This window comes from Artibeus jamaicensis, unplaced genomic scaffold (assembly GCF_021234435.1).
Source record: "Artibeus jamaicensis isolate MK-2021 breed Jamaican fruit bat unplaced genomic scaffold, CSHL_Jam_final contig_354, whole genome shotgun sequence".
NCBI classification, from domain to species: domain Eukaryota; kingdom Metazoa; phylum Chordata; class Mammalia; order Chiroptera; family Phyllostomidae; genus Artibeus; species Artibeus jamaicensis.
The window spans coordinates 28560978-28575288 of NW_026521803.1; the positions used below are offsets into that span (position 1 = coordinate 28560978).

The following is a 14311-nucleotide window of genomic DNA, read 5'->3' on the forward strand; positions in this document are numbered from 1 at the left end:
CTTTTACATCCCTTGCAAGATTTTTAATTAAGCCTTGAATTTAATTATATCTTTTAAAAAATATTTTTTAATTTTTAGCTAAGTAATAATGTGCACAGTATCGTCAGATATGCTACTCTCACATCAAGCTACAATTCTTTAAAATCTTTGAACTTGTACTTAATTTGCTATTTGTAACTCAGCAGTCTCCCCCCACCCAGCCCCCATCTCCAGCACCACTTTCCAGGGTTTCGGTTATCCCCAGTTCACTGGGGCCTGTAACAATCAGATGCAAGATTCCAGAAGTAAACAATTCATAGGTTTTAAGTTGTGTGCCATTCTCAGTAGCCAGATGGAATCTAGCACTGTCCCACTCCATCCTGCCCCCTGTGACTCATCCCTTTCTCCAGAGCATCCCCGGGAAGTCACTGAACTGCTGTCTCAGTCATTAGAGTGCTTACCACAAAGAGAGAAAGACAGACCACATTCACATAGCTTATAATATATTGTTACAAATGTTCTATTTTATTGCTAGTTATTGTTAATCTTTTACTGTGTCTAATTTGTAAATTAAACTTTATCACAGGTATGTATTATAGAAAAAACACCCAGCATATACAGAGTTCAGTACTACCTGTGGTTTCAGGCATCCACTAGGTGGTTTCAGGATCCACTAGGTCTTGGAATATATTCTCATGATAAGAGGGGACCTACTATGAAAGGCTTATAATGGTAACCTTTAAAATATCAAGTTTAGGTATTATCTATTAATTGCTCTGTAGAAAATGAGGACTTAAACCACGACCACCCCATTTCCTCCAACCTTAAAAACAGATAACTCCCAGTTGTAGTTCTAGTACCTGATGGGATAGATTAGCAGTCAACTACTAATCATGCTTCTCTTTTTTGTGCTACTCTTTCTTTTCTCCAGTTAATTATCTTAGTTTTTTAATTTGCTTGGTTTCTATACACCTACCACGAATTCTCTCCACACTCTCCATAAGCCCCTCAATTAAATTTTAATGTTGATGACTTCAATTTCAAAATAAGAGACAAGATCATTTACCACTTGAGAATTACTCCAGAAAGAACTGGAGAATTAAGATTTGGGATGAAGCCCTGGCCAGGTGATGCGGTTGGGTGGAGCATTGTCCCCAAAAGTTGCAAGTTCAACTCCCAGTCAGTCAGGGCATATACCTAGGTTGGGGGGTTCAATCTCCAGTCAGGGTGTGGACAGGGAGCAATTGATTGATGTTTCTCTCTCCCTCTTCCCCCTACCTCTCTCTTTCAAAATCAATACCTATCCTTGAGTGAAGACTAAAAAAAATTTCTCTCAAATGAAAAGTATTCAGAGAAATACTACAGAGTGAACTAGAGGTTAAATAAATGTTATCAGGCATTTACCAGATCATACATTAAAAGGTATTCCAAGACAGGAGTTACATCAGGCTGTAGAAAGTCACAACAAACCATCATACTCACCCTAATAATCATAACAAGCCAGATAAGCTACAAAATCATGGTTTTTCTGAACCCATCAGAGTTAAGGATGTCAGGTAACCTAAGTGGAACTAACTTTCAGAAAGTGTTGAGCCTTGATAGAAGAGAGGCCCGGAGTGTCCAAGGAGAAATAATCTAACCATAGATGAGTGTACGGAGAAACCAGCCTAACTTTAATCATCTTAATGGCAACAGGTAGGCGGGCTGACAAGACACTAGAATTCCAAAGATTTAACAGAGCAAACCTGTACTACACCACTACTCATTCCCATAGGTCTTCTTCACCAAATGCTTGCCAAAATATGTCAAAGGTTGGGGGACTGAGCTGGAAAGCTGAGAGATACCCTAAGAAGCTTACAGTCTCCCTCAAATGCAATAAATCTGTCCTCAGATGGGGGGAGGGACAGAGATGAGAAGAGGGGAGGAGTTGGCAGGAGGGGGAAAAAATCACTCCAAAAATCTCCAGACACTCAGCTGCCAAGGGCTACAGTCGGACAGGAGACTTGACAGAAACACTTCTACCCAGATAGTCTGGACATTTAACTACCAAGGCTGGGGGAGGGAAGGTCTGCTGGCAGAAAACCCTGCAAGGTATTACTACCAGTAGAAAGGTTATCAAACAAGGCAGAAAAAAGCCTGAGACAGGGCTGAAGAGCCAAAAGAACTCCAAAATGACCAAGGAATAGACAGCTGGGCTATAAAGCAAAGAAATCGCCGAGTGGTCAGAAAGCTGATGGCTCAGATCTAAAGCACAAAGAAGTAACTGAAATTATAACCACACAAATAATCTTGAAGAAAGTAAAGTCCTAATCCCATTCTCAAAACCCTTATACTACATCAAACTAAAGTTGCACCAAAGCCCAGAACTAGCTCAACTATTCACCTTACTGACTCGGCCTCACTGTCGGACTAACATAAGAAATGATGGCCCATTTTCTGGAAGTAAGTAACATTTACTTCAATCTGTACTGTTTTTATACAAATGTCCAGCATCCAATAAAAAATTATAAGACAGGAAGTAGTAAACTATAATCAAAAGATGAAATTATTAATACAATCAGATCAGAAAAAGCCCAGATGTTGAAATGCCCACATGTTGAAATTATCAGACATATTCTTTAAAAATAACTATAATAAAAACACTGAAAGATCCGATGGGAGAGAGACAGCATGCATAATGAAACAGAATTTCATCATAGACAGTGAGCTATAAAAGAACATCACAGGGAAAAGTTAGAAATAAAAAAATACAGTCTTGGAAATTAAAGATCTTTAGATGGGTTTAGTAACAGACAAAAATGAGCAGCGAATTTGAAGAAAGGCTCAATTAAAGTACCTAAATTGAAATACAGAGAGAAAAAAGTACGGCGATAAACCCCAAAACATCCAAGACCAAATGTCAACTGGAGTCCTAGGAGAAGATGAAAGAGAGAATCAGGCAGAAGAAATAATGGCCAACAGCTTTCCAAAAATGATGACCAATACCAACCCACAGAGGTAAAGGAAAGATACTCATAGTAAACCTACTGAGTACTAAAGATAAGAGTAAAAGTGAGTGCCAGCTGTGATGACTGTTAAGAAGCCCTGGAAGACCAGACAGAAAGAAAAGCTTCACTCATTCACAAGTGATTTTCCAAGGGCCTCAACTGAGTTCTCTTGAAAAAGACTGGCCAGGGGCAAGGGATGGAAGAGAGCTTCTGTCCCTAGTGGCATCTCATACAAAACAAACTCCTTCAACCAGAAGGAAAATGCAGGAAAGCCTCTTATGCCCAAAGAAAGACCCCTGACTCAAAGGGAAGAGTAAGCAAAAACTATGTGCCTGGGGGATGAAGGGGGCAGGTCACAACCTTAAAACAAGTTTTCTCCATTAACAATAAGCAGCCTACTACTAGAAGGCAGGACACATTGCCATCACCAGTACCAGACCAAGATAAAAGATACATTGGTGCCCAGGAATGAGTAAAAGGAAAAGCTATCTGACATTGAAATAACAGGAGTGAGAAACTAGCTTGGGCACAAGATCCTAAAGTACAAAGGTCTGCTACTACTAGATGCAAAATCCTTAGCAAAATATTAGCAAAGCACATCCAGTAACATATACAGAAATTGTAATACATCATCACTAAGTGGGGTTTATCCCAAGGGGCAAGCACCTCATTTGCAGTAAGTATAAAGGAAATCCTCATGATTCTCGTGATGTCAAAAGCATGACAATGTTAATGTAATATCCTTGATTAAAAATTTTCAGCAAACTAGAAATAAAGAGAAAGTTGTTCTGCAATCTGATAAAGGACACCTATGAAAAACCTGAAACAGTAACATAATAATGAAAGATTGAACCCCCTTCCCTTATGATTTGGGAATAAGACAAGGATGTCCACTGTCACTTCTATTCAATAATGTACTAGATGATCTTAGCACACTAAGGCAAGAGGAATAAAAAGCGTAAAGATTGGGAAAGAAAAATGAAGTGCATTCTAGTGAATTTCCTGTCTCCACAGAAGACTGCATGGGATCTCCAAAATACTAGTAAAACTAGTAAGTGAATGTAGAGCCAAGTGTGAAGATAGAAGGTCAACATACAAAAATCAAGTGTATTTCTTTGTACAAGCAAAGAACTGAAAAACGAAATTTGAATACCAGTTAAAATTGCAACAACAAAAAATCTACATATCAATCTAAAGAAAGATATTCAAGACCTATGCACTAAGGATTGTAAAATATTGCTAAGAGAAGTGAAAGAGAACTGAAATGAAGAACATATTCATAGACTACAAGACTCAATATTGTTTAAATATCTATGCTTCCTAGTTTAATACATAAATTCAGTGTAATCCCTATCCAAATTCCAGCAGGATTTAAAAAATAAATTGATATGCTGATGCTAAAATTCCTATGGAAATTAAAAAAAACAAAACTAAACTAAACTAACCAAACCAATCCTGAAAAAAGAAAAAGGATATTAAAGGGTTTATACCATCTTATTTCAAGACTTACTAAAATGCCTAAGTAATCAAAGAGTATAGAGTGGGCACACAAAAAATAAACAGACATGCCCTGGCTGGTAGAGCTCAGTGGATTCAGCGAGGGCTGCGAACCAAGCGGTCGCCAGTTCGATTCCCAGTCAGGGCACATGCCTGGGTTGCAGGCCAGGTCCCTGGTACAGGGCGCACAAGAGGCAACCACACATTGATGATCCTCTCCCTCTCATTCTCCTTCTCTTCACCTCTCTCTAAAAATGAATAAATAAAATCTTTTAAAAAATAAAATAAAATAAAAAATAAACAGACGGGGAAAATAGAAGAGAACTCAGAAATAGACCCAGGCATACATAGTCAATCCCTTTTCCACCAAGGCACCAAGCCAATCTACTTGTCAACAACTTTTTAATTAAAGGAAAAATAATAAGCCTCAACCATTACCTTATACCATCCTAAATGGGACAGACACCATTTAAAAAATTAGTAGGCAAGTAACAGACCGAAGACAAGTATTTTATATATATCTGTGTATATGTATTTATGTATATCTGACAAAGGACTACTACCTAAAATATATACAGAACTTGCAAGTGAAAGAAAAAAACAGGCAAAAGACAAATTACAAGTATTTTCATGAAAGAGGATACAGGAATAGCCCTTAGGAGGTGTTTAATGTCAAGGATCTTCAGGAAAATGCAAATTAAAACCATAATGCAATACTATTTCACACCACCTATAATGATTTAAAAATAACCTCACACCACCAAATGTTAGTGAGGTGGGAGTATATTAGTTTCCTATTGCTGCCTTTACAAATTATCAAAAACTCAGTGCCTTAAAACAACACATATTTACCTAAATGAGTTTCGATGAATTAAAGAAAGTCAAGGTATTCTCAGGACTTGAAGGGCCTGAAGGGAGAATTCATTTCCTCACCCTGTTCAGTTTCTAGTAGCCTCCTATGTTCCTTGGCTCATACCCCACTTCTCTCTGTCTTCAAAGCACACAGTTCCCATCTCTGCTTCCACTGTCATACTGTCTCCTTCTACAATCTCTCCACCTCTTGTGATTAGGGCACACCCAGACAGTCCATGATGCTTTCCGCATCTCAAGATCCATAACTTACATATTCAGCCTACCACATGTTGATGTGAGTGTAAAATGGTACCGCATCTCTGAAAAACTGTCGGCTTCCTAAAGTTAAGCATATAACTAGGCTATATTGTGACAATTCCACTCCCAGGTATATTTTCAAGAATGAAAATTTATGTCCATAAAAAGAGACTTGTACAAGAATATTTATAGCAGCAACATTCAATATAGTTAAAACAGCCCTAATATCAAGAAAATAAAAAACAAATCACCACAGCATAGTCATACAAAGGGATACTGTCTGGGAACAAAAATGAGTGAGCTACTTATACACTTCACAACATGGATTAATCTTCAAAACATCATGCTGGCAAAAGACACACAAAAACATATACTAATTCCACTTATGACTTCCAACAACAGAGAAAACTAATCTAGTGCTATAAGTCAAAATGACTGTCTCAGGAAAGGAAAGAAAACACAGAAATGCTAGGACAGCTTTGGCTGGTGTGGCTGTGCCTGCCTGCGAACCAAAGGATCTCTGGTTCAATTCCCAGTCAGGGCACATGATTGGATCACATGACTGGATCACAGGCCAGGTCCCCAATAGGGGGTGCACAAGAGGCAACCACACACTAATGTTTCTGTCTCCACCCTTTCTCCCTCCCTTCCCCTTCCCATCCAAAAATAAATAAGTAAATAAAATATTTTTCAAAAATGCAAGGTCAAAGGCACAAAGTAACTTTTTGAGGTTATAAAATTGTTTTCTTTCTTGTTATGAGTAGTTACATATGAGTATACATACTTATAAAACGCACAGAACTGAACATTTAAAGTTTGGTCATTTTATCAATGTAAATTACAATTAAAAAAACTACAGTATCACAACAAATACATTAAGAAGTTCCATAATCAACAAAGTGGATTTCTTTATTTAAGAACTTCTCAAACCTTCAAAATGCTATGTATACTATAAATTTCAGAAGGAAGGAGGTTGCAGTTGACCAAAGATGTAGGCCCACAGGCAGATCTAAGGCCGAAGGTAGCCCTTGCAGGCGCATTTAGGCAAATATGGGGGAATAGAACCTGGGGGGCTGCGGATAATTTTTTTCACTTGACATTTAACCCCATCACAAACTTATACAGGGCACTTGTGGCAAGGCTGCCGCACTAGAGCTATACATTCACTGAAGAAAGAAACGTAATTCTCAAAAAAAGACTTAAGGTTTTTTAGAGAACCATTCTCAAAAATGGTCTTCCAAATGAAGACACTTAGGCCTTGATCTAGTTTGCTAGAAAATAATGGCCACACTCTAATTATAATCATATTCATTTCCCTCAAAAGGGAAATATAATTAAGGAGTCCTCAACCTCAATTCAGGAGACTGCCCCAGGAGTCTTCCAGAAAAGGCAATATAGCATGCCAAATTTTGTACATTTATTTGGCCACAGAAACCCTTTTTGGGGGACATCACAGGGAACACCACGTAACAATGCTGCCCTGGCACCCTCGAGAGCCCAGCTGTGGTTCGGACACTGGAAATTTGAAAGGGGCTGATAAGCAGCCCCTCTTTAGCAATGCAGGAGAAATGATGGCAAAGTAAGGTTTGCTCAGAGTTGGGGTCAGGAACAACAATGACAACCTGACAGTAGCACTGCTGTCTATAGTGGTAGACGAGAATACACATAAAAAAGCACCACAGTTTACAATAAAACTACAACTTGGCAAAGTAAAACAACCTACAAAACTCACCAAACACATGTAATAACCAACCAAAGCAGACATTTAGGACTACCGTGCAGCAAAAGGTGTACCTGGCTACCTTTGGCCTCTGCTGAACTCCTACTCTGTCACAAAGCATGCTGTGGGAGCCAGCTATACAGACAATGCCAGGTGACGCAGTCTCAACCCAGCAGAGAAGACGCTTACTAGTTCAACCTTCTGAAGGGAGAGGCAGCACAACAGTGACCCCGGAGCAGAAGTCTGAGGAGAGAAAGAATACACCAGGCAGAAAGTTCATTTTTTAAAGACAAGAAAATGTTTTGAACATGGTCATTTAAGGAAGTAATGTGGTAGGAGATAGAGGAGAGGAAGACCAGATTGAAAAGCTGAAAGACAGAAGTTAAGGCATTTAATGATAGGACTGTTACTTCAGTTATTTTAGAGAAAATGCACATTCTTACTGAGCAACTGGATGTGGACAGTTTAGGGAAATGGAAGATTTAAAGATAACTGCTGCTAACTAATGTAGCTGAGCGGATGTATACCACACTCATCACTATTTGGGACACAGAAAGGAGCAAATCTGAAGGCTAAGGTTACAGGGTCAGCATTATACATGCCCTCATATAAGTAGCTGTGTTCATCACATGACCAGGGAGCAGACGCTCAGAAGAGAGGGTAGTCAGTGCACAAAGAAGAGTGTGTGCCCCGGCAAGGCAGAGACAACTAGTCCTGCAAGAAGAGCAGAGCACCCAGTCTCCAGGCTTGGTTCCCAAAGACTCTCCAGGCCCTGCTCCAGCCCCACACCAATTTTATGCTTTGAATAAAACTCTAAATTATATGAAGGATCCCTGTTGCTTGTGAAAAACTGATACGACAAGCACAATATAAGAATCTCCTATCTAAAAGTGTCTATATCTTTGACTCAATTGATCCATTCATGAGAATTCAGCCTAAGAAAATAAAAATTAAAATTGTATAATCAGTAAAAATGAAAGGAATTTCCAGTGTTAGGAAGAATCTGAGTTAACAAGTTCTCTGTTACACTTCTGTTAGGAGAGTTTCTTATGAGTTGAGATGTATTCTTGGGGATCTAACTTTTCTATAAAATCTTTTAAATTATGTTTTTCGTCACGGAAATGAAGTTTAAACCTATTCTTGGTCACCTGAATGACCTCATGACCTAGTACTGCCACATGATTTCAGTGTCCCATGTCTTAGAACAGCAGTTATGACCACTTTGAAACTATGATCACTTAAAGGTATCAGCCCTAAGTTATGTTTAGTAACCACAGCTGACTGACATCTAGCTATTTCTGGAGAATTTTTAAATTATTCAATAAAATAATATTTTTTAGTAATGCTGATAATACACTTCAATCAGTGGAGCAAAACTCTAAATTACATGAAGGACCCCTTAGATATTTGAAATATCTAAGGTATCATATTTAGCCAATAGTTTTAAAATGTAAACAGATTGAATTTAGGTTTTCACAAGGAATCAATGTCAATACGTTCTAAGTTGAAGACAAAATGAACTAAGAAAGTAAGAAAACTAAATTTATGATCAAGCTGTTATTGGAATATGAGTGAGTCATTTACAGAATATACCGATTTCCTTCAATAGTGTGGTAGCAAGCTCTGTACTGAAGCTAGAATTTTTTTCAACATCTGCAAGAATTGAAAAATAAGTTCAGATACTAACTCTGTTTCGAATTCCAGCAATAAGTGATATTTATATAATGCAGGTTTCAATAGAATAGGCGGACATTATGTTTACAGTCTAGTTAAGAAAGCTCATCAAGTGATACCTTAGTAAAACTGGCACAAGATTACTCAGTGGAAAGTTTCAGTTAAAAGGTCTAATTAGCCTGAACTAGCAAATAAAACATTCAAGTTATTAATAATGATGTAACAGTTTTACAATAGCATTCTCGACATGTTTTATTAAACAGTTCACATTCTTTGCAAAGTCATCAATCCTTTGCTTAATGTTTTTATTCTGATATAAACCCTATCAATGTATATTCCAAAAAACTCCAAATCTTTAGAATGTTTATTTTCTTACACCATCTTTTAGAATACATACACAAATTAATATTTTAATCTAAAATACTTCATGATACGACTTAGCTTCTTTTTAAGGAAACCTTTTCCTGCCCCCAGATACAGTAGGAAACATTTACTGAATGCTAACTCTACGACATTAGTCCAAGAGACAGGTAGGCGTTAACTCATTTAATTCTCACCAGAACCCAGGCGGATAGGTACAACTAATTACGAGTGAGGAATCGGAGGCATGAAGTAGTACCCTGATGTTATGAAAACATTCCCCACTATGTATTCTTGTAGACATTTTAGTTCTGCCTTTCACATTTAGGTTTCCAACCTATCAGAAATCTGTCTTTAAGGGGTGAGATAGCAATATAAACATCTCCTGTAAGGACAGACTATTTCATCAGCACCATAAAATAGTTGATCTTTCCTTTAATAATTCATAATGCCACTGCTGCCACAGATCAAACCCCTATAAATAAATGTCTGATTGGGGGTTTTCTATTCTGTTCATTGGTATACTTGTTGACACCTACACAAATACCACAGAATTTTAGCTATCATTGCTTCTTGTAAGTGTTGATATCTTCAGAGTGAGTCCCTCTCCTTCCTTTTCAATTTTATGTTGATTCTTTTAAGTTTACCTTGTCAAGTTCCACCAATATAGGGTTTTGATTGAAGTGTAGTTAATTTATATTAATGTGGAGAACCAATACATTTATGATACTGACTATTCCTACTTATGAAAATGAGATGTTATATCATTTTCTCCATAAAGGTCTTACATGTCTTGTTAAACTTGCTTATTTCTCCAGGTACTATATTTTTTGGACTATAAAAGGCACTTTTTTCCTGAATAGGGAGGGGGTGCATCTTATAGTCCAAATGTAGCTTACCTGGCTCACTGTGGCAGGGGGGGGGGTGGTTATGTTATTTATGTTATTAAAGATTTTACCACACCTTTTGCTTCAAATTTTTTTTCCTATTTTCCTCCTCTAAAACCTAGGTATGTCTTATAGTCCTAAAAATACAGTATCTTGGGTTTTATTGTGAATTGAAATGTTTATTTTAAAAAATTAAAGTACTTCAGTCCTCCAGCTCTGTCAACTCTTAGCATTTTGCAGTATTTAATCAAATATAAAAAAATAAGACATGGTACAGATAGATATAGATAAAATCTCCTATGTGTACCATTGCAATCCCATTCCCCTCCCTCTTGCTTCTCAGAGATAACCAACATCCTAACTTGCCCCCCTGTCATTTAAGTTTGTTACATATTTTATCTATACAATAAAGTTCTGCACATTTTATAAACTTATATGAAATTTTTAATACTTCCACACCACTAGTCTTTTTCACTCCTTTAACTGTCCACGCTGATACGTGTGTAACCCTTAACTCCAGTTTATCCGTCCAGTCATCACACAGCACTTCTTCGTGTGGCTCCAGCATAGCTCACTGTCCAGTCTCTCTGATGACTGCTTAGGCTGTCTCTCATTTTCCTCCCTTACAAGCCACCATAAGCAGTTTGGCATGTATCTTCTTATACATGAGAGCTCTTCAAGGTCAGATATTTTCAAATTTCTTGATCGAAATGGAAGCAAGCCCTACAGTAAGAAATACATTTTACATTGCACACACACACACACACACACACACACACACACTCTCTCTCTCTCTCTCTCTCAATTAAAACAGACGTTTTACTGTATGTTATACTCCACTATTTCTCTAAATTCTGTGGGTCATCAACCATTAGTGAACATGAAATCAACTTAGTTGATCCTGAGAAATATTTTTTAAAAGAAAAAGAGAAAGCAGAAATGACAAACACAAAGAATAAAACTGACAAAAAACAGAATAGAGTAGAAAGAAGAACACAAATTAGTTCAACTATTTTAATTCAGTTTTTGTTACACGTAAAATATATTTTCCATCATAGGTCTGTCCAAAATGTTTAAAAGGCACTGCCTTAGGAAAGAGACTCAGGAAATGCTGCCTACAACATACACACACTCAGCTTTACTAAGTAATGTCAGCATGGTTATACCAACTGTCATTCCCACCGAAGAACTGAGAATTCCTATTTTCCCCAATATCACCAACATCTGACATAATGTGGTCCTTCAAATTTTTACCAAAAGGTGGGTACCACAAATGTGGCTAGAGATGTTCTGCACTTCCCTAACTACTAAGAAGTTTAAGAATATTTTCATGTTTACTGACTTTTTGAGACTCCATCCCTTTAAATCATTTGTTCACCTTTACCATCTTTTTCTTAATTCACACGATTTACTTATTTATATGTCAAATACACAAGCCACAGTGTATCTTCACCCAGAAAATGAGTTTAATGTGCTCAAATTTAGCAATTTAAATTTGAGCACATCAACTTAAAATCATATATGATATATACATGTGTACCTTAATTCTTCCACATGCTATGCTCTTTTAAAAGTCCTAAGTCTGAAGTTTTGACGTTCATACCCGCAGTTCATCTTCATGTATGGTGTGAGGCAGATGTCCTTACCTCCCCAGCAAAGACTACAAAGTACATCAGCACCACAAACTGAATCTTTTCCCTCCCGGATTACAATGCTACTCGTGTTTCTGGGCTCTTTTCCCCCCACTTCCATTAGCCTCTATACAAGGCAAATATCATGGTTTAACTGCTAAAGCTACATAACATGTCTTGGTACCTGGTAAATTCTCTAGGATTTTCACTGGGATGACACTAAGTTTGTAAGCAAGTAGAGGAAAACTGACAGATTTATGATACTGCGTTCTTCTAGTATAAACACTAGAAGAACATAAACACAAATACAGTCATAACTGTCATAAACACAAATACAGGTTCTTATAATTTGAATATCACGTGTTGTACTTTCTCCATTAACAGTCCTACACGTTTTTGTTTTTTTTCCCTAGATATTTTGTAACTTGTGTTCCCATTTTAACCTGTGGGTTGTTTTAATTTAAATTTTGTTTGTTGCTGGTATATAGAATAGACATGCTCTGCTTTTATATATATTAATTTTTAAATCAACTTCATTGAAGTATAACTCACGTATGATAAAATGCAGATGTTAAGTACACAATTCAATGAGTCCTAATAAATGTACATGTCCATCTATCCATCATCCCAATGAAAACAGAACAATTCCATAACCCCTGTGTCCCTTTTGGTCCATCTACTCTCCTCGCCCCAGACAATTACTGATCTGACTTCCGGCAAAGTAACTTTACTTGTTCTAGAAATTCATGTAATTGGAATGATACTATATGTACTTTTCTGGGCCTGTTTCTTTTCTTTTTTTTTTTTAAACACCACCCTCTTATATTTCTAGTTTCTAAGAATTCATGTCAAAATCAAATACTGATTTTTATCATGTCTTTTCCCCTTTGCCCAGCAGGGGTTTTCACTTGGGCTTTACTTATTTTTGGTTTTTTTTTTACTTGACTTTATTTTGGCAAAGGTATAAATTTTTAAAATTATAATCTTAGTCAAAATATCATATGGCTTTCTTTCCTTTGATGTGTTAATATAATGAACTTCACTTATAGGTTTTCTAACATTTAATCATTTTTACATTCTTGAGGTAACCCTAATTAATCATAGTATTTTTTTTTCAGAAATACTAACATTTTACCTAAAATTTTTATTGCCATTTGAGATGTGACTTATACATTTCCCTTGTCCCGTTGCAGGTATCAAAATTACAGTAGACTTGCAAAATGATTTTTTGGTTTTATGCCTATACCATTTTGTATTAAGATGGGAATTACTGATTCCTCACGTTTTGTAAAACTTGCCCACCTGAGGTTTTCATTTGCGTTTTCCTTCTGCGGTTTCGGACTTTTACTCAATTTTATCTCTGTGTAGGCACGTTTCTAATTATGAATTTAAGTTTTTAAATTACAATCTACTCAAGTTCCTTATTTTTTTTTTAAATCCTCACCCGAAGACATGTCTATTGATTTCTGAGAGAAAGGAAGGGAAAGAAACATCAGTGTGAGAGAGAAATACTGATCAGCTGCCTCCCATCCCGCCTCACACCAGGGATCAAGCCCACAACCTTCTGGGGTATGAAACGATGTTCCAACCAACTAAGCCTTCAGGGCCAGGCAAGTTTTTATTCTTAGCCCAATTTTGTTAACTTATTTTGATAGAAATTGTCTATTTGATATTTTTTTAATTTAGAGTCAAAAAGCAGTTTGTTCAACAGTGTTCTTAGTTTCAAAACCTCAATTTGTCTGTAGTCAAAGCCTTACTTCATTTCTAATACATCTATACCTTCTTTTTCTCCTCTATCGATCTTGTCAAACTTAGTTTTTTCAACTTAGCACCTTTGCTTTAGTTGCTCCATTTATAAATATATATTTTTATTAATGTTTCTAAACTTTTATTTCCCTCCTTTTTCTAACTTGTTACACTGTATGTTAACTCATTAATTTTAACTTAGTTCTTTACTAATAAACATTTAAGGATCTAAAGTTTCCCAGATAGGCAAATGAGCTTTTGCTGTAGCCCAGTTTTGACAGTAGTATTTTTATCATTCTAGTCTAAATAAACACTTGTCTAATTTTTGTGAGTTGTTCTTCATCTCATAAATTCAGAAATAATCTTTTCACTATACCCCTTCACATTTGAGAGTTGTTGCTATCTTCCTGTTATGTTTCTAATTAATTGCACTAGTGTCCAAGATGTGACTTGTAAGATATAAATTCTTGGGGAATTTGTTAACATTTGTTTTGAAGTCTAGTATAAAAACAATTCTTGTAAAATTCCATGGGTACTTAAAAAGAATACATATTCTGTGACTGCTGCATCCTTGCTAACTGCAACTTCCAGTCCTTTAGAACCCTGTTCAAGTATTTTTATATACATTTTCTTAAATTATTGAGATGTGTTAAAACTCTTATGATTATACAGTTGTTGATTTGTCCTTGTAATTCTGCCAATTTTACCATACAGACTGAA

The 14311-nt window shown here is 36.6% G+C and overlaps 1 protein-coding gene across 1 annotated transcript in view; it reads right to left on the bottom strand.

Annotated features, from left to right (window-relative positions):
* The window catches only part of SMAD2 (SMAD family member 2), a 74218-nt gene that overhangs the window by 47767 nt on the left and 12140 nt on the right, over positions 1-14311 (bottom strand). The gene's annotated exons all lie outside the window — the stretch shown is intronic.